The following is a 21201-nucleotide window of genomic DNA, read 5'->3' on the forward strand; positions in this document are numbered from 1 at the left end:
CTTTTTTTTTTAATTCATTGGTTTGTCTTTTGATTCATGTGGCAGTGTTGAGACTAATGCTAATTATATTAATTATAAAAATTGGTAACATTTATATAAAAAGTTATATATTTTATTGAATTCAATGCATGCAAGACACCTATGAGGTGTTTACTCTTTTGAACTTTTGAAATAAATTGTACAGTGTTCTTTTTCCATGTTCTTAAATAATTTATATGCTATGAGAATTATGAGTTTCTTAAAATTTTGAAATAATTTAAGTCATTTAGCCTCTGAGCTTATTTGAGAGCAAATTGACCCATGGAGAGTTTTGTTTTTTTTTTGTCTTTTTTTGGTTTCTCTCTCCATTATTTTTAAATTATTCAACTTTTCTACTCCCTATTGAATCAATCACAGAAAGTTATCAATATGGAATTTTCAAGTTTATTAGCATAGCATCATAAATATTTGATTATAATTAATTTCTTTAATTTGATATTTTTATTTTAAAAAAGCAGAAGTGAACACCAGAGAATGTTAAATTATAGGTTCGGTCACTCAGCTAAGATTTATTGGGCTCTCCAACCAGTCCACATGTCCCAGGAGAGGTGGCAGCTCTGGTGACGGGGTTGAGTGTTTCCTAGGGGTCTGGATGGAGGTCAGTGCTGCCACGGACAGTCCCTGTACAACCAAGGAGCAAACTGGCCCCTGGTGGGTCCTGTCTAAGAGAGGAGCACAGGTTGGAAGAGAGGGTGCTGTCACCCCATTTCCATGAGAACAAGGACCTCCCTACTCACTCTGTATAAATGCTGCCCTACCGGCCCCCAGTAAGGCGGCCAAGGTCAAAAGCACCCCGGGAGCAAGAGGTCATTCCACAGGAAGGCTCAGCTACTAAGAGTCAAGGCGCCATGGCTGCAAAGGTGGAGCCCTGGCTCATGTTCTGAGCTTCTGCGCAGCCAAGGAGAAAAGGGCTCAGGGGTAGAGGCTGCTTCTGACCAACAGAAGCCTTCCGCTGCTGGCCCTGCCCTGGCTCCCAGCCATCTTCACATGAGGGACCCCAGTTACCAGAGGGGGTCCTCAACAGCAGTTCTTCACGTGACCGGTCCTCCCAGCACCGGTCCTGGCTGTGCCGGGCACTGTGTGCTTGGATGGTGGAGGGGTGGGGGCGGGGCACGCATGTGGGAGCCCCCTGCTCTCAGTGAGCTGCTGCTGAGCGGGCTTTGACTTGCTTGTCCTGGAACCCTGTGAGGAAGCGCGGGATGCGGTCCGAGGGGATGGCGAAGAAGGCGCCGCTGCAGCCAAGTCCGGATCCATGCCTGCGCGCCACCGACACCATCCCGCCGTGCACACCCAATTCCTTTTGGTTCTAAGTCCAATATGCCAACTCTCAAGGATCAGTTGATTGTGAATCTTCATAAGGAAGAACACCCCCCCCCCCCAATAAGATTACAGTCATTGGGGTTGGTGCTGTTGGCATGGCCTGTGTCATCAGTATCTTAATGAAGGACTTGGCAGATGAACTTGCTCTTGTTGATGTCATGGAAGACAAATTAAAGGGAGAGATGATAGATCTCTAACATAGCAGCCTTTTCCTTAGAACACCAAAAATTGTCTCTGGCAAAGACTATACTGTTACTGCAAACTCCAAGCTGGTTATTGTCACAGCTGGGGCACGTCAACAAGAGGGAGAAAGCCGTCCGAATTTGGTCTAGTGTAATGTGAATATCTTTAAATTCATCATTCCTAATGTTGTAAAATACAGTCCCAACTGCAAATAGCTCATTGTTTCCAATCCGTGGATGTCTTGACCTATGTGGCTTGGAAGATAAGCGGCTTTCCCAAAAACCGTGTTATTGGAAGTGGTTGCAACCTAGATTCAGCTCGGTTCCGTTATCTAATGGGGGAAAGGCTGGGAGTTTACCCATTAAGCTGTCACAGGTGGGTCCTTGGGGAGCATGGAGACTCTAGTGTGCCTGTGTGGAGTGGAGTGAATGTTGCCAGTGTTGCCCTGAATACTCTGCACCCTGAATTAGGCACTGATGCAGATAAGGGACAGTGGAAATAAGTTCACAAACAGGTGGTTGACAGTGCTAATGAGGTGATCAAACAAAGGCTTCACATCCTGGGCCATTGGACTATCTGTGGCAGATTTAGCAGAAAGTATAATGAAGAATCTTAGGCGGTGCATCCAATTTCCACAATGATCAAGGGTCTCTATGCAATAAAAGAAGATGTCTTCCTTAGTGTTCCTTGAATCTTGGAGCAGAATGGAATCTCAGATGTTGTGAAGGTGGCTCTGACACCTGAGGAAGAGGCTCGTTTGAAGAAGAGTACAGGTACCCTTTGGGGGATCCAGAAGAAGCTGCAGTTTTAAAGTCTTCTAATGTCGTACCACCTCACTGTCTAGGCTACAACAGGATTTTAGTTGGAGATTGTGCATATTGTCCCTTTTATCTGATCTGTGATTAAAAACATCAATTTCCTAAAGATAGAAATGATAATGGTCCATAAAACCCTGCATCTGTATCCTGATGCTGGAAGGTACTTATCTCGTGTAGCCCTAACCTGGTTAGTGTGAAATAGTTCCACCTCCTCAAAGGCACCACTACCAATGTTGCACACACTACAGTTGCCCTTCAAACGGGGTGTGTATTAACTCTGTGCTTTATAACTTGTGGTTCCTTTACCAAATATGCCTAGTCCAGCTTTTTTTCTCCAGTCAGTCCCATCCTGGGATCCAATGTATAAATCTAATATTGCATGTCTTGTGCATAACTGTTCTCACGGATCTTATTTTGTGTACCATATGAATCAGACTAGTGTACATTGCCATATAGTGTAAAATGAAAAGTCTACATATAAATAATGCAGCCAACTATCCAAGTGTCATACCGACTAAAACACCAAATAAACCTTGAACAATGAAAAAATAAAATAAAATAAAATATAAAATATATTAAATTCTCATTTTCATTTGTAATATTGTCTCATAATTTTGTTTCTCTTTTCTGTATTAGACTTGTTTATTTTTCCCTAAGAACTGGCTCTTAATAGCAGTTATACTCTTTCTATAATGTTTTCTAATCCACTGATTAGAAAATTGTAGAATTTTCTTAGACTTGTAAAATTCATTTGCATTGACTTAATATAAAAATTTACAATAATGAATATGATCTGAGTACAGCTTTGCCATATATCATGTGATTAGCTTTTTAAAAATAGCATATAATTGGGATTTTGACATTTATTAATTTTTTTTGTTCCTTCAATAATTAGTATGTAAGTTTAAAATACAATTGGTTGTAGCTTTATTTATTAAACTCTTGTTTTTTCTTTATTTTCTGATTTTTATTGCAGAGTTTTCATGTAAACTTTCTATTTTGATGAGTCTAATAAAATTTCATTAGGTTACATGATCAAAATTTTAAATCATTCCATTGACTTTTAATAAAATGCATATTTCCTATTTGAGTATAGCTTTTAACAATTAAATCACCTTGTTATACAATTGTAACATAATATGAAATATATATTATAATTTAATATACTATTGTTATTATGTATATTATATCTACACATTTGAGTATATAATATTCAAATATTAATAATATATTATGCATTTTTTGTATCCACACTGTAATTATTTTTTTCCCTTCTAGATAAGTCGGGGGTAAATAGCTCATTTATCTTTTTCTTTTCTGAGTCCAACTTTTCACCTAAGTGTTGTTCTGTTCTTTGCTTACTGGAAACTTATCCTGGGGGTTACGTACATCATTTATTACCCTTTTTTGTTCCCAGTACTATTAGCATTTTATACTTCACTGTTGTTTCTTAGATATTTCATTGAGCCTGTGTCAAAGACCAGACCAAATGCTGTGAGTTAGTTTTCTTTTTCATTTCTTTTTTATTTTTGTCAATCCTCATTGAGGATATGTTTATCAATTTTAGAGAGCAGGCGGAAGGAAATTAATGTAACAGTCACTATACTACAAATAAAATGGCCACAGGCATGGATACATGGAACAGACTGACAAATCTCAGAGGGGCCACCCAGCAGGGCCTTTTTTCCCTTTTTGCTATAGTTACACATTCCTCCATTCACTTTACATATATTTATTAAATCTCTACTATATGCCATATGCAACATGATTTTGAGTTGTATATTTATCATGACATTGGAACAACTGTAATAGAATAACATTAAAAAATAGAAAGTTGGGAGAAACAAGATGGCGGAGGAGTAAGTGGAAGCTACACTAACTTCCTCCTAGAACTAGTCTGGATTTACAATGTAATTTTGGAGAAATCATCTGGAATAACGAACCGAACACCAGCTGGAGAGAAGTCTTATAACCACGGAGAGACAGAAAAGGCCGCTACATCACAACGTGACCGGTAGGGAGTGCGGAGACGTGGAAGGGCTGGCTGGGCTCCCACGGGTGGCAGCTGAAGGGGCTGAGAAACAGCTCAGCAGCCGGGGATTCCCCCTGAGAAGGGCAGGGTCTAAACCCCCAGCTGGGCTTCCCAGCCTACAGCGACAGAGTGGAAAGTAAAATAGTATCAGCTGTGAAAAGCGAAAAGCCACAGGCTTTCTTGCTAGCCGGAGAGAAACAGCAGGAGAAAAAGAGCTCTTAAGTGGATCACATACGAAAATATTTTGGCCACCACTTACCCTGGGCTCGAGCGGAGGGAGGGCGGTGAGGGCTGGAGACACTTGGGGAGAGTTTGGCACGGTGGCTTTGGGGGGAGAACTGGAGGGGCGGCTGGCTGGGTCCCAGTGCTGGCTCGTCCCCAGTGCTGCGGGTGGACCATTCCCCTCCAGGTGGCGTCGGCCTGAGGGGAAGCAAAAGCCCTGCCTACAGGAATTAAGCTGCCACACCCACAGTCCTTAAGCCTGACAGCTAATCACAGATTGAATAGATTAACAATCAAAGAAGACAGACAACAGCAGTAGATCCCTGGAAGTCTCCAACAGGCTGCCTAGGGCCAGACTGGTACATGATCTGACGCCACCAGAGGCAGATCCAGGAAGTGCAGATCATTCCAAGAAGCACCAACAAACAATAGGAGTCAAAAAAATGGGGAGACAGAGAAACAACCTCCCATCAAAAGGAAAGGTAGAATCCCCAGAAAGAGTGCTAAATGAAATAGAGGGGAGCGAACTATCAGATATGGAATTCAAAACATGGATTATGGAGAAGCTGAATGAGCTCAGCGGAAACTTCAAAGAACTCCAGAAAAACTACAAGGAACTCACAGAAAATTACGTGAGCATGAAAAAGGACATAGAAGCTATCAATAAGAGCCAGGAAGAAATGAAAAATACAATCTCTGAATTGAAGAACACAGTAGAAGGAATTAAAAGCAGGCTAGAGGAAGCAGAAGATCGGATCAGCGAGCTGGAGGACAACCTACACAAAAACTCCCAGACAATGCAACAAAATGAAAAAAGACTGAACAAGACTGAAGAGGTTCTAAGACAGCTGCAGGACAACATGAAACGTAATAATATCCGTATCATAGGAATTCCAGAAGGAGAAGAAGAAGAGCAAGGGATAGAAAACCTCTTTGAAAAACTAATGACAGAAAACTTTCCTAACATGACGAGAGAAAGAGTCACGCAAGTCCAGGAAGCACAGAGGGTTCCAATGAAGATGAACCCCAACAGGCCCACTTCAAGACACATCATAATTAAAATGCCAACATTCAAAGACAAAGAGAGAATCCTAAAAGCAGCAAGAGAGAAACAACTAATAACATACAAGGGAGCTCCAATAAGGCTATCATCAGATTTCTCAGCAGAAACACTACAAGCCAGAAGGGAATGGCAAAAAATATTCCAAGCAATGAAAAACAAAGGCCTACAACCAAGAATACTCTACCCAGCAAGGCTTTCATTCAAAATGGAAGGTGAAATAAGGAGTTTCCAAGACAAAAGAAGGCTAAAAGAATACATCTCCACCAAACCAGCATTGCAAGAGATGCTAAAGGGTCTGCTTTAAGAAGATGAAGAAACAGAGAGACAGAGAGGAACACGAGTACAAAGGGGGAAAATGACAATGAATAAGTACTGAAAGAAAGAAGGAACTTCTACCATTTGCAACAACATGATTGGAACTAGAGAGAATTATGCTTAGCGAAATAAGCCAGGCAACAAAAGAAAATTACCTTATGCTGTCACCTGTTACAGGAAACTAATGAACAACACAAACAAATGAGCAAAATTGAACCAGAGGTATGTAAACAAGGAATAAACTAACAGTAACAAAGGGGGAGATGGGAGGGAGAGAAGGGGTAAGAAGGGGAAGGGTCTAGTCAAAGAACATGTATGAATGACCCATGGACATGGACAACTGGGTGGGGACTGACTGTGGGGGGGGGGCAGGGTGCAGGGAAGCAAGAGGGGGAAAAAAAGTGAGACAACTGTAGTGGAAAAACAAACAAACAGAAAATTTTTTAGTGGGGGGGGGAATAAAAATATAAAGAATAGAAATGCAAGTTCAGTGAATATTAGAAGGACAAGGATTTTCCTTCCGATAAGACAGTCCTACAGATTTAGAGACTTGTATGTGGGTTATGTTACATAAATTAACATGTGTTTTCTGTTTTCAAAGGGCATAAGCCTACAATCTCATTACCTGAGTGATTAATCCTGTCTGCATTGCTGCCTCCTGAGACTCAATGGTTTGGCTGAACTAAGTGGCTGGGTTGGTGAAGAACGGGGTGGTCTGTGGGCTTCACTTTAAAACTGGTTTCTCTTTTCTATCCTAATGGCTTGGACAGAAAAAGCCCAGAGGCCTGAGATGGGGGAAACCTAAAATATTTCCCTCAGTTCAAAATAAGTATAATGGGCAAAAGGGTTTTGGACAGGTGAGATGTACCTGGCACACCTTCCTCCAAAGAAGCCCTTCTTTTCCCTAATGTGGGACATTGAAAAATTAATACCTGTCTTTTGTCATCTAGTGGTTACGGATTAAATGATGTCCTTTAACCCTGTTGCCCCCAGAATACAACAAGGATGCCAGCCTGTCAAACCAAGCATGCCGTTGTCCAGAGACAGCCAACCAACCTGGAGTCTGCACGATCCTTCCCCTTGTGGGAAGGCCACCCTCCCCTCCACATCCCCACTCTTATTAGGGATTTCTTGACCCACGGGTAGGTAGGACGACGACCATGTCCAGCTTGAAGCAGCTAGAGGAGCTCGAGACCTTCATCCATTGTCCTTTATAAGATTGTAAAGGGTCTTAAGTCTGAGAGGGAGGAATTGTTATTTTTTATTGTTAAAATATTTAACTAATTAATTAATTAATTTTAAAAAAGAAGAAGAAGAATATATGAAAGGGTGAGGCGGGAGAGCTTGTATGTACGACCCATGGGCATGGACTTGGAGAGGGGATTGTTGGGGAAGGGGGGTGCTGGGCGGAGGGGAGCAAAGGGGAAAAAAAAATTGGAACTATTGTAACAATATAATCAATAAAATATACTTAAAAAAAATAGAAAGTTAATAAAAGCTACATCGCAGAAGATAATTCTTTGAATTGAAAATTAATGTGACAGCCACTACACTACAAATAAAAAAGACCAGAGGCATGGATACATGGAACAGACTGAAAGATCCCAGGGGGGAAGGAAATGGGGAGGACTGGGAGAGATTAGTCAAAGTACATATGTATGTGCATATACTCTTATCCCAGGAACCCAGATAACAATGTGGTGAAGGCTAGGAGTGCAGAAGCTGGGTGGAGGGGTCAGTGGGAGGGAATGGGGAATATCTGTAACAGTGTCAATGATTAAGAATAAAAATGGGAGTGTTCCATTGAGAATACATGAGTCTATGGAGCATAAAATGTGGAGGATATCAGACTTCAGGTACAATGATGCACAAAGCTCTAGGAGGAGTAAACCCACTAAAAATCACATTTGTACTGAATGATTACAACTGGACCACCAGGACCACTATAATTGGCCTATATGTCTGTTTTCTGTTTTTCATTTTTCTTGGGCTTCAGGCCTGAGCATTATTTGCTGTATTTTCCGTTAAGCCACCCTGACCAAAAGTCAGTAGCTGAGTCAATCTCTTTTTAATTACTCTTAAAAAAACCTTTATTATTGTATTTCAATGTGCTTCTAATCTGGGGTTTTTCTGCCACTAGTTCTACCCACTTCAAGAAATTCTTCTCTATACCCAAGATTCAGTAATCTCTAAAATACTTCACATCATTCAAAAGCCTGTAATGGTACCTAGCTAATATAGTTCAAGCTCCCCAGCTGGATGTTCAAGGTTTTCCATAGTCTTGTTTCTCAAGACTTTTCTTACTTTCAATACACAGGCTTCAAATATTGTCAAATATACAACGTACTCCTTTGCTTATCCTTTCATTCCTTTGATTCGATTGTTTTAATTTTGGTCAGGTATAAACAAGAACACGTTTATAAAATATTATGAACAAACAACTGTATCTTTAGAAACCAGTTCTCCTGAAGAAAAATTTTTATTTACTTCTCATCCATGTATCTAGTGATCTAGCTGAACACATTGGTTGCTCTCCCTGGCATAAGCATTTCTTTTTTCTTTTTTCATATCTAATTTTTTATTATGAAATATAAAGCTATTTTGAATTAAAGTACAGTTGTTATACAATATTACATTATTTTCAGGCATATAACATGGTGAGATTTCACATTTATATATTTTATGAAGTGATAACCACAAAGAAGCCTACTATCCATCTGTCACCATACAAAGTTATTGTGATATTATTAACATTCCCTATGCTGTACTTTATGTTCCCGTGACTCATTTATAGTATAACTATAAGTTTGCACCTCTTAACCCCCTTTATCTTTTGCCCAAACCCCCACCACCCAATCCTCTGGCAATTATCAGTTTTTATGTATCTTCAGGTTGTTTGTTTTGTTTGTTCATTTCTGTGTTCTTTTTTTAGATTTCATAGACAAGTGAAATGATATAGTGTTTGTCTTTCTCTGACTTATTTAACTTAGCATAATACCCTCTAGGGCTGTCAATAATTACTTTAAATGGGAATTGACTAAGTGCTCCACTGAAAAAACATAGGGTGATTAAATGGATAAAAAAATAAACAAGACCCATACATGTACTGCCTATATGAGTCTCTAGAGTGAAAGACACATGGAGACTGAAAGTAAAGGGATAAAAAAGATATTTCATGAAAATGGGAATAAAAAAATATGCTGGGATAGCAATATTTATATCAGATGATGTAAGTTTTAAAACAAAGGCTACATAACAAGAGACAAAGAATGACCCAGTAATTCCACTTCTGGGGGCTTATCTGAAGAAAATGAAACATTAATTTAAAAAGATATATGCACCTCTATGTTCACTACAGCATTATTTACAATAGCCAAGTTAATGAAGCAACCTAGGTGTTCATCAGTAGATGAATGGATAATGAAGAAGCAGATATATGTACACACATGGGGATATTACTCAGCTATGAAAAAGAAGGTTTTATGCATTTTTGAGAAAGAAGGTTGTTACCTGCATTGTAAGAAACTCCTCTTCATTTAGAAAATATCTACTTGTGTTCAACTATTTTATAAACACCAAGTTCTTTTAAATGACACTCCAAAGAACTCAATACTGCACTGACTGGGTAGCTCAGTTGGTTAGAGCATTGTCTCCATATACCAAGGTTGCAGGCTTAGTCCCCTGTGAGGGAAAATACAAGAAGCAACCAATAAATGCATAAATAAATGAAACAACAATTTTATGTTTCTCCCTCTCTCTCTCAATCAATAAATTTTCAAAAATTGACAAAAGAAATTAATTCTTCATCAAGTGCTTTTTCAGCATCTATTGATATGATCATGTGATTTTTATCTTTCATTTCGTTTAGGTGGTGTATTACATTTATTGATTTGCAAATATTAAACCATCCTTACATCCATGGGATGAATCCCACTTGTTTGTGGTGTATGATCTTTTTAATGTGTTGCTGGATCCCATTTGCCAATATTAGTTAACTGAAATTTCTAGGTTGGGAAACTAGGTGGTTAGAGATTCCCCCAAATTAGACAAACACATATTGATAACTTATTATTTGGAGGTATTATACAAGGCATGAAGAGTGGTTAAAATGAAACAAATAAAAAAAAGGCATGCTTTTGTCCTGAAGTAGCTCACACTCTAGTGAGAAGAATGCTGGGCTCTAGCATAAGACAATATATAAAAACCTTGAGGCCAGGGTCTGGGTCTTATCTGCTGTTATGACTTAATATATAATAAGTATTCATTATTTGTTGGCCAAGCTAAGATTGGGAGAGAGGGAGAAAGGGATGAAAAATTAAGCCCTCTGCATTTGTTATGCACAATAACTGATTTTCTCTGTTATAGTCTTTTTGACATAAGGCATAATATGTCAGACAGTGGGCTTTATATATAATTTCCAGCAGTTTTTTCCTCCCACTGCTTTATTGCCTGTTTCACGATTGATTTGAAGGCTTCTTTACACTTTTCCTTCAGATAAGTGATCTCTGAAACACAAAAACTGCCCTCAATCTGAAAACAAACTCTTGACTTAACAATAAACCCTGAATTACTATTTCTCCAGCCACTGAATGTCAGTGGATGTTTTGAAGTTTCTTGCCCTTATTCTTGTAAGTATCACAAGAATATTGAAGCTGTTTCTGCCTTTGTGCACAGGCATGCACATCTGAGAGGGAGCAGAAACTGATGCTCAACTGATGATGTTGAAAGAAAAAAAGTTCTTTCTTTCTTTGAATAAACTTTCAGTCAAAGAAATAAAACCCACAGGCAGTAAGAATGAGGAAATGTGTTTAAAAATTGTGAAATTTACTTTAGCAAAAATAGTCTTTAAAAAATAGTTTTATAAAAGTTGAAGTTAATGAAGTACATTAGCCCTCTGCCATTTTAACTTGGTCTGTATATTTTTTTTCCTTATAAGTCTTAATGACTCTCGCTTTCTAAACCAGAAGCAAAAGCAATTATTTACCAATCCAGTTGGAGTCTGTAAACAGTATATAGATATTTATGTATACAGATCCACCAATATTGATAAAATATTTTTATAAATCTCTTGTGAAGCAATGGAAAAACACTGAAAAAATGTATTCACTGACTGGAGAAATATGATTCAACCACAAGTGTTGAGCAAAATGGACACAAAAGTAGGACAATAATAGTTCTTTGATTGCTTTTGCTAATAAACTTTTCCATTTCCTTAAAACAAAAGAATTGCTGGTTCATTTTTAATGTGGCACTCCTGATGCATACAAAGTATTATGTGCTTTTAGAAAAAATAAATAAATATAGATGTGTGCAATGTCCCACTTTCTCTCATGCTTATTATTTCTAAATCTCAAAGAGAACAGACTGGCTGAAAATTGCATTACAACATGTTCTTATAGGGAGTAGATATATAGCAAATATATAACACTAACAATAAATGAGCTACACAGATTAAAGTAATAGCTTTTTTTTTAAACTTAGTACTGACTCTTACAAAGTTTCCCTTTAAATAGTTTCAGTCATACTTAGTATATTGTAAGCTCATGATCAGAAATCTATACTGTAATATACTAATAAGAAATATAAAGAATAATTGGAATTAATGGGATAATAATGGGAAAATTACATTAGTTATTTTTTTTTATTATAAAAGTTACTTATAGAATATTGACTATCGACAAAGTTATAGTGAAAAGAACTTACTTGTGGTAAACTCTACCAGTTATAACTCTGAAATCTGTTGCTGTGATTGAATTTATTGATTGAGCACCCAACCAAGAATCAAATGTGTTAGCTCTTGGCTGGAACTGAAGTGTTTGTGTGTGTGTGTGTTTGTGTGTGTGTGTGTGTACTTTAATAACTTCCTAGGAAATGAGTGAGAAAATGAGAAAATCCAGAATTAGCCCAGATATCAGTTTCTCATGTTCTATTCTGCTCATCATAGGGTCTATAAAAAAGTATTTAATGTGGAATTTTCCAAAGGTATTTGACCACAGGATTCTTTGTGTATGTGAAATTCCCAGCAACTTAAAATTAGTTATCAACAATGACAAATCATTGTTAAATGCTGGTCTAGTCCAGACTGCTAGAGAGTTTTCATAAATTACAAGAAAAAGTGTTTTTTCTTAGTATATACCCTGGTGATTAAAAACAGAGTCTCTGAAGATAGACTGTCTGGTTTAAACTACTGGCTCTACTACTTGTTTGCTCTATGATCTCTGGCAATCCACCTAACTACTTCTTGTCTTAGTTTTCTCTTGTTATGATTGTGATAACAAATATAATGACATCTTAAGACTGTTGTGAGGTTTGAATGAATTAATATATAAAAAGCACTTAGTATAGTGCCTGACACATTGTATACTAGCTATTTGCTCTTTTTGTTTTTTAGTGGTAGTGGTAGTATGGTATCAGCCCTGACATTTAAGCACAATAGCCCCAAATTTTAATATTATTCTGTTAATAACAACATATTGTTTGAATATAAATTCTTTACTTCTGAAATTTTGTTTTAAAAATAAATAAAAGTATTTAAGTTATTATTTTCTTGCAAATGTTAATTGTAAAGCTATTAAGTACCTGGTAATATTCTTGCCATTGTACAAAAGAAATGATCGATAATATTTAATATGAGGCCTTAGAACTTGTAACCTAAATTAAGGTAAATTTTCCATGCAATTGGATTAAAATCTGCCACTAAAATCCATATAGTCATACAGGTCTTTCAATAGTATCAACAAAACAGTTTCTTAAATCTTTCATGTAGGCATGAAAAAATACTTGCAGGTATCTCATTTTTTTTGTCCCTAAACCTTTCCTTTTGTTATTATTTTTTAATTTTATTATTCAATTACAGTTTAATATTATTTTGTATTAATTTCAGGTGTATAGTATAGTGGTCAGATGATCCTATACTTTACAAAGTGATTCCCCCAATATTTCAAGTACCCACCTGACACCATATGTAGTTATTACAATATTATTGACTATATTCTTTATGCTGTACTTTACAACTCCTTGACTACTTTGTAGCTACCTATTTATTAGTTCTTTCAGGTATTTCAGGCCATTCTTTGGATAAACCAAGATGCCAGAGGGGTAAGAGGTTACTTATAGGTGAAATGAGCTAGGAAACTTTGTGAAAAAAGTAGCATTGGAGCTAGATCTTGAAGAACATTTTTTATTTCAATAGCTCTGGAGGTAGAAAGTAGAGTGGTAAGGAATAGTAGTGAAGACAATGCATTTGGAAAGAAGAAGTGATAGAAACAGATGTGCAGATGGGGGAAGGTTGTAGTGTATGGGAAATACCAGGTTAAGTGTCAAAAGTAATAAAAGTTATTAAATTTTATGCTAGTTAAAATCTCAAAGACCCACAGCTCGATATTACTAAATAAAATTGTTTTAATCTTTTTTCCCTAGTCTTTCCAAAATATGTTTGATCTTTAAAATTTTTGCAAATATTGAACAAGAGTGTTTTTACAGTCCATTAAAATCAATAATATAAAAACAAATAACCAATGCTGAAAAGTAATTACTAATTTTATTTATATGCAAAGAACTTAAAAATTACATGTCCTAATTAATATCAGATAATGCGAAGTGAACTTACCCATAAGTGCCTGGATCACATAAAGAAACAGTGGAGAACTAAAATTACAGTTACTAACAATACATAGTTTTCAGCCTTGGCTGGACTGTTGCATACAGTAGGAAAATGTCCAGAAAGGAAAAGGATAAGTTACTACGACCAGGAACAGCCCTCCTCTTTGATTGAGCTTTACAGAAACTCTCACAGAATGGAAGAAATTAACTGTCTTGAAGACATATTCCCAGAAATAGTCTGCCCCAAACTGTGGTGTGAAGAAATATTACTGATAAAGTTACAGTGCTTACTTAGGTGATATCAGGAAAAAGCCAACCTAAATGTAATCAATGAAGAAATGCTCTCTCTGGGGCACAGATATATTTTATTACTGCATGATGAAATAAGGAACGCAATGAGTGAATAACAAGAAAAAAGAGAGGAGGCATGGGCATCCTAAGTGTGAAAAGAGAGACTTGGAGAGTAAGAATGTGTCAGACTGTCACCAAAACTATTCAGGAGTGAAAGTTCCACAGCTGTAGTGAATCCATGTACCTTTCTCTGGGTACTTCCAGGACACAGATCTTGGGAGGCAGAGTGCTGATTGGTTGGATTCAGCAGAGAATTTTTGCAGGGAATAACCTGTACAAATAGGCTATCAGTGGTATTAAATAGCTATCATAGGAATAAATTCAAAATACGGAAGGTTCCCAAGTTATGATAGTTCAACTTACAATTTTTTTACTTTATTGTTGCAAAAGTGATATGCATTCACTAGAAACACTACATCAATTTTTTAAAAATCCTCAACTGAGGTTATGTTTATTGATTTTATAGACAGAAGAACAGAGAGAGAGAGAGAGAGAGAGAGAGAGACAGAGACAGAGAGAGACAGAGAGAAAGCTAGAGAGGGAGCAAAAAGAAATATCTATCAGTTGCCTCCTACCCATGCCCCAACCAGGGATCAAACCTGCAACCTAGGTATGTGCCCCAACCAGAAACTGAACCCACAACCTTTTGGTATGTGGAACAATACTTCAACCAACTGAGCTACCCAGCTAGGGTCATTCATCAAATTTTGAATTTTAATCTTTTCCTGGGCTAGCAATATGTGGGATGATACAGTATTCCCTCACTTATCATGCGTATTACATTCTAGACCCCTCCCCCCATGATAGGTGAAAATCCATGAAGTAGGAACCTTACATTTATTTTAGTATTTATATATATTTTAAGGTTTTATAAACCCTTCCTACACACTTATAAACCATTCCCAGTCCCTTATTAACCTTTCCCACTCCCTTATTAATATTTTCCACACTTTTATAAACACTACTTATGTTCTTAAACATATTCTACACTCAAACCTACGTAACTTTAACAACATATGTATACAGTACCGCAAAGTCTGGCGATATAGCAAAAAATACGTGATAAGTAATTAAATATAATATTTTTTAAAAATCCTGCAATACAGTGAGGCTTCAATAAGTGAACTGTGATATAGAGAGGGAATACTGTACTCTTGTGATGCAGGGCAGTGGCAGTGAGGGATTTTGCTCAATGGTAGGTTAAAATAAATGTTCTGAGCACATGAAAGGTAGGCTAGGCTAAACTATGATATTTGGTAGGTTAGGTGTATTAAATGCTTAATTGACTTATGATATTTTCAGCTTACCATGGGTTTATTGGGATGTATATAGTTTGGCTCAGTGGATTGAGCATCGGCCTGCGAGCTAAGTGTCGCTGGTTCGATCTTCCAGTCAGGGCACATCAGAGAAGGAAAACTCTGACTCCAAAAAACTTCCGCTGCCTTGCGGCATACCTCTTCAGGGGAAAGGCTAAGGGAGTAAACCCCGACAGAAAATGCGGAGCCGGAGTCCCTAAGGCGGTTTGACGTTGTAGTCAACACCGGCAACTCCTGCGGCGCACCTGAAGCCAAGCTGTATTGACTCCGTCTTTCACTTGGACCCTTCAGCTGCGAAGAGAGGGGGAGTCTGCTGCATGGGCAACAGCAGACCCTCCAGATCACCCTGCCCAGGCTCTGTAGCTTCAGCTTCACTGGAGAGGACACTCCAGCGTCATCGCAAGATGTCGACTTAACACGGGAGGAGACATACCGTGTCACTCCCGAGTCGGACTGCACAGCCATTCTCGGCGGTGCAGATAGACTCTTAAGAAGCTACACCATCGTCTCTCGAGACGGACGGCTGCCAACGACGACGGATTGGGATGTAACCCCATTGTAAATTGAAGAGTATCTTCATACAAAGGTTATTTCATCAGACCTGAAAACTATCTGACTCTTATGCAGTTTGATCACACAACTTTTTGCTCAGCAGACTTCTGATTTTTAGTATCTCCTAAGAAACAGGGTAACTGAGCTTCTCAGGTGTATCCAGGAGTAATAGTTACAAAATGAATAACCTGACCAGCAAAATGATTAAAATATGGGCATTATGGTAAGCAGAATAATGCTGCCTTATTAATTATTCACACACCCCAATTCCTGGACCCCTGTGGATATGTTACAATATATGGCAAAGGAACTTTGTAGATGGACTTAAGGTGAAGGATCTAAAATACAGAGAAATATGAGATGTTAAAGGGACTGGTTTAGAAAAAGGAGGATCAAGAAAATGAAATCTAAAATGAAAACTGCATCACAAGAAACAACAGAAGCTAGGGAATTGAAACAAAGGCAAACTAAACAGGCAATGAGACTGGAAAGAGAGCTATGGGTACGGGGAACATGTTGGGGAGGTCAACGGGGAGGGGGAATGGGGAGAGGGAGGGAGATGATATAGGCATTAAGGATCATGGTAGGAGGGAATGGAATAGACAGAGAGAGGTTGAGAAGAACTGTATGCACAACTAATGGACATGATCTAAAAGGGGGGGACAACTGGAGGGAGGGGGGCCACCGGGTGGAGGGGAGCAGAGGGAAGGGAAATTGGCACAAATGTAATATTATAATCAATAAAACACATTAAAAAATAAAATAAAATACAGAGAAATCCTGGATTATCTGGTCTCACCCAAACTAATTACATGAGCCCTTGTAGCACAGAACTTTCTCTGGCTAGAATCAAAAGAGATGGAGCAAAAGAGGAAGTAGAGAGAAAAGTCAGATTGAAAAAAGGGAAGTCAGAGAGATTCTAAACAGGAGAAGGATTCCACACTCTCACTTGGCTCTGAGATATAGGGGCTATGTGTGAGGATTAGAGAAAGGTCTGGAAAAGCAAAGGATTGGACCAACTGACAGTCAGCAAGGAAAGGAAAGAGAGACTTTAGTTCCATAACATCAGGGAACCGGATTCAACTGACCAGCAGAATGAGCTTGAGAATGATTCTTCTCAGGATCCAATATCTTGGTTTTGTTACGGAAACAGAGGAGTCCAAAAATCCCCAGAGTTTGCGGCTGGGGGATGGGGAGAAGGAAGCGGCTTTTAGAATGCCTCCAACATGCCTGAGGCTGGTGGCTAGTGTCTTTTTTATGCAAAATGGCTTTAATGCATCCAAAGCCTCAGGTAGATGGGAGGAGTCTTGAACCAGGGGACTGTATGGAAAAAGCACACAGAGCCTACGTGGGGTTCTGTGAATGGTCAGAACTGTTTGCAACATCCACGGTGTCAGAGGATGCAGTCAGGGATATATAAGCAGCTGCGGACATTTTAGCTCTCTCTCACTCTCTTGCTTTCTGGCCCCCTCAATGCAGCTTGGTGAAGGGACCTTCTCCATGCGGAATAAAGAAGCTAAGTTCTCTATGTGGCTTGGAGAAGGGGTCTCCAGGCTGCTTTAAGAGGCTCTCACCATGCGGTTTTGAGGAGAGGAGATCCATGTGGTTTGCAGGAAGAAGGCAGTTTGCAAGTGTTAGAAACAAGGACATAGTGACTCCCAAACCAGTAAGAAGTCATTAGTAACAAAGGGCAAATGTAATTAGAGGATCTCTGAGAAGGGAGCTGACAGCACCGGCATATCTACAAACCACAGAAGGGGCAATTAGATAACCGTGTTAGATTGTAACTCCGGAGTAACCAGTAATGGAGAAACGGGGAAGAAGGAGAGGGGAGGGGGAGCTAATTGCGTTAGGGCAGGGAAGCTAATCGCTCTCACTTTAGGGCAGAGAAGATAATCACTTTAGGGTGGCAATTTTAGGGTGGAGAAGATAATCACTTTAGGGTGGCAATTTCAGGGTGGGGAAGCTAAGACTATAAAACCAGTTTCCTTTGTCTACTTGGCGCGCACATTCTCCTGGCTGTGGGGGTGCGCCCAGCTCTGCAGACTCGTGAATAAAGGCCTCGTTTTACTGCTCAAGTCCTGTGTCCCAGTTTTTATTGTGAGCGTTTCTCACACAAGGAGGCTGAGAATCCAGGCGGTTCTGCATTGAGAGCTGGAGGGCACCACAGCACAGAAAGGACCTCCCCAATCAGAATTGAGTGATTGGCAGCTGCTGGTAAAGCTGAACTGTGTTTGGAAAGTAGTGAAACGGTTTCTCTAAATTTCCTAAAACTAGCCTGGTTTGGTGGGGGGGGTGGGGGGGAAGCAAGGATATGTGTTTATGGGTGTTTTAAAGAACATAAGACTTAACAGAAATCTGCAAATAACTAAATCTATATAACTGTTAAATAAATAATTATTTTTCTTTTCACTAAACTCTGGTATTGAGAGTTATAATTTTGGCGGCAGGCAATCGGGCCCCTAACTAAAGAGCCTTGTGGGTTTGTTTTCAATTGGAGCAGCCCAGGGGTTCTGTAACAGTTTTAATTTGTAAAGCTGAGAGCAAAGAAGCTTGTCAATATAACTCAGGCTTCTGACTTTCAGAACTGTGATATAACAAACCTGTGCTGTTTTATGCCATAAAATCTGTGATAATTTGCTACAGCAACAACAGGAAACTAACAGAGGACTCATATGTTAGCAGTAACATGTCTATAAAAATGTCTGCTTTAAGGCAGACAAGCTTCATTCGTAAACAAAGTATATTTAGGCCTTCAAATCACTGTGATAAAACCATATGCTTTCTATTGAATTCTGCATAGCAGCCTTCAAATGCCCCTTTCAGTTTCAACTTTCCTTGAAAATTCCCTAATCCAATTGTGTCTTGTTTCATGCTTGCCACTTACATTTTACCTATTTCTGACATCAATGTTTCTGTTCATAATTTGTCTACTTTGTCTTTGTCTCAATGACTCAGTTGGTTACCTGTTCAACACTACTATTGTTTGTTATCCCAAGCTGATTGATTTGATCCTTTATCCCAGTCAGCCTAGCACTCCCTCAGGCATTGTTTTGTCATTTTATCCAATGTCTGGGTCCCTGATAATTTTCTGTTGTGAGTTGGGGAGACATTCACTAAAATTGGCCATTACTGCATGAATGATGTCATTGAGATTCTGAACAGGCAAAATTGAGATTTCAGTGGTAAAGCTGTTACCAGGTGTTGTTCACCTGCCTGTGATTTGTCTCTTACTAGTCCTGCCCTTGCATACATTGCATAATTTAATGTTTTCCCAGCATGCTTGGGACTCTTCTAATATCTACTTTTCCTCTTATGTTAGACTCTATATTAGTTATTCTACGAGAGTTATTGTAGTTGCTTGAAGAAAAAGTGTAGGTAAGATTGAGAAAGGGTAGAAAAAGAAAACTAAAAGCCAAGAAAAGTGAGCAGCTTAGGTTGTGTGCTGGAGCTTGAGTTAAGAAGTGTAACTCACAATATTGAAAAACATGCCAAAGTAGTAGAGCTTTCATCTTGTTTATTTCCTTTTATTTTCTTTAAAATATGGTATAGATGAGGGGGTAGTTATATTTCCTTCTTTCATTGTTCTGTTTACAGAAGTTATGGAATAGGGAAATAATCTAGCTTTGTACTTTATAGTAAGAGCTCTTTCCTTTTATTAAAAAATAAGACTTTATATATTTGGGGCTGAATAAAGTTTTACAAAGAAAATATTTTTACAGACTACAATTTATGTTAAAGTAATATATATAGTATTTACAAAAGTAATTTAAAGCCATTATCATAACTTGCCAGAATGGAAGTGGTTTCATAAAAAACTGGATCACCACCATGGATATTAGCTAAATTTATTCTGTGAAAAGCACTTACTGAGATCACATAGGTAGCTCTTTCCCTCAAAGGATTTGAATTTATACTTTTAAAAATGTAGTATTTTATAAAGCACAAAAGAAACTCGATATCCCATCTGACCCTAACACCCTGCTATTAGGGGAAGCTGAAGATAGGACTCAAGGGTGGGAATGAGGAAGGGTTGAGTCTTTGTGTCCTTTCTCTCAGCTTCATAAAGCCCCAGGTAACAAATAGTTGCCTGTAGGGTTTAGGCCTGAGGAACACAATTGCAAGAAAATATAAATTCAGAAAATATCCCTGTAACAGAAAAACTCAGGTGCAAAGAATTGTGTTTGTAAATTATTTCAAAGCAAAGACTTTGCCTGCATCAAAGTAGGCATTCTATAAAAGTTTGAACTAAGTTAAGGAACCAACACATTTCTTAATGTAGAGTGTTACTTCACCCTTTTATCTAAAACTGTTATAAAATTATGTATCTTGTTATTAAGGCTGAGTCTAGCCTATGGGGGTGGGTAGAGGGGTGGATTAAGCCTTCCTACTTCAAAAAGTCACTGTTGATCTTATTACACTTTGAGCACTCTTTAATTTGTGAGTGAGAAATGTTTTAATATTGGATTGTAAGTCAGGGGAAAAAAAAAGTGAAATCTAGACTTCATTCTATTCAGCTTAAATGATTGCCTCAGCTTCAGGCTTAAAATACAAGTGATGAAGGACTAAGGTATATGTATTAGTCAGAGTTTTCCAGAGAAACAGAACCAATAGGATATTTATTGTATTACAATAAGATATACATATGATTTTATAATATTATATACGGTGGGGCACTCTTCTTCATAGCTGGCACCTATTAGCTATAACCACACAAGGGGAAATGAAGGGACTGGGAGCTTTGTAAAGTTTCTTTTATAAAGGCTCAAATTCAATTCATGAGGGCTCCACATTCCTTGACCTCATCTCCTCTCAAAGACTCTATCTCTTAATATCATCACTTTGGGCATTAGGTTTCAGCATATGAGTGGGGATTGGGGAAAAGGTACAAACATTCAGAGTATAGTTCCAGTCCCAGGAAATTGTGTGGCTGTCATATCTATGAACCTCTTTAAAGATGGGGCAGCTATGAGAAGTGCTTAGGCAATGGCAGTAAAGATAGGAGCTGGCTCTCCAGCTTCCCTTCCAGAACATCATAGAAAACCTTTGATTTCGGCAAATCATATCTGTTCCCTAATTTTTGTTTTAATTGTGATAAGAGTAAAACAATTCAGAAAAATTTAATAAATATATTACTTCGATAACTTTCATCTTTTCAAAATACATATATGATCAAGTTGCAAAAATATAAAAGGATATATTGCATCCTTTCATTAAAATATTTAGTTATACAAATTCAAAATTAGGATTGCAATGTAGCTATAAAAATACCATAAAATATAATGCTACCATAGCTGAGGTGACATTTTGCATAGTTGAACCTACTTTAACAATAACCTAGAGAACTTTTAAGCAAGCTCTTATTATAATAGTTCCCTCTGAGAAAAT

General features: G+C 38.2%; 1 pseudogene; it reads left to right on the forward strand.

The window, feature by feature from the left end:
• Window positions 1-1356: 1356 nt before the first annotated feature.
• LOC150002804 (L-lactate dehydrogenase A chain-like) lies at window positions 1357-2353 on the forward strand (annotated as a pseudogene).
• Window positions 2354-21201: the final 18848 nt, after the last annotated feature.

This window comes from Furipterus horrens, unplaced genomic scaffold (genome assembly GCF_987537825.1).
Source record: "Furipterus horrens unplaced genomic scaffold, mFurHor1.1.pri manual_scaffold_8, whole genome shotgun sequence".
NCBI lineage: Eukaryota > Metazoa > Chordata > Mammalia > Chiroptera > Furipteridae > Furipterus > Furipterus horrens.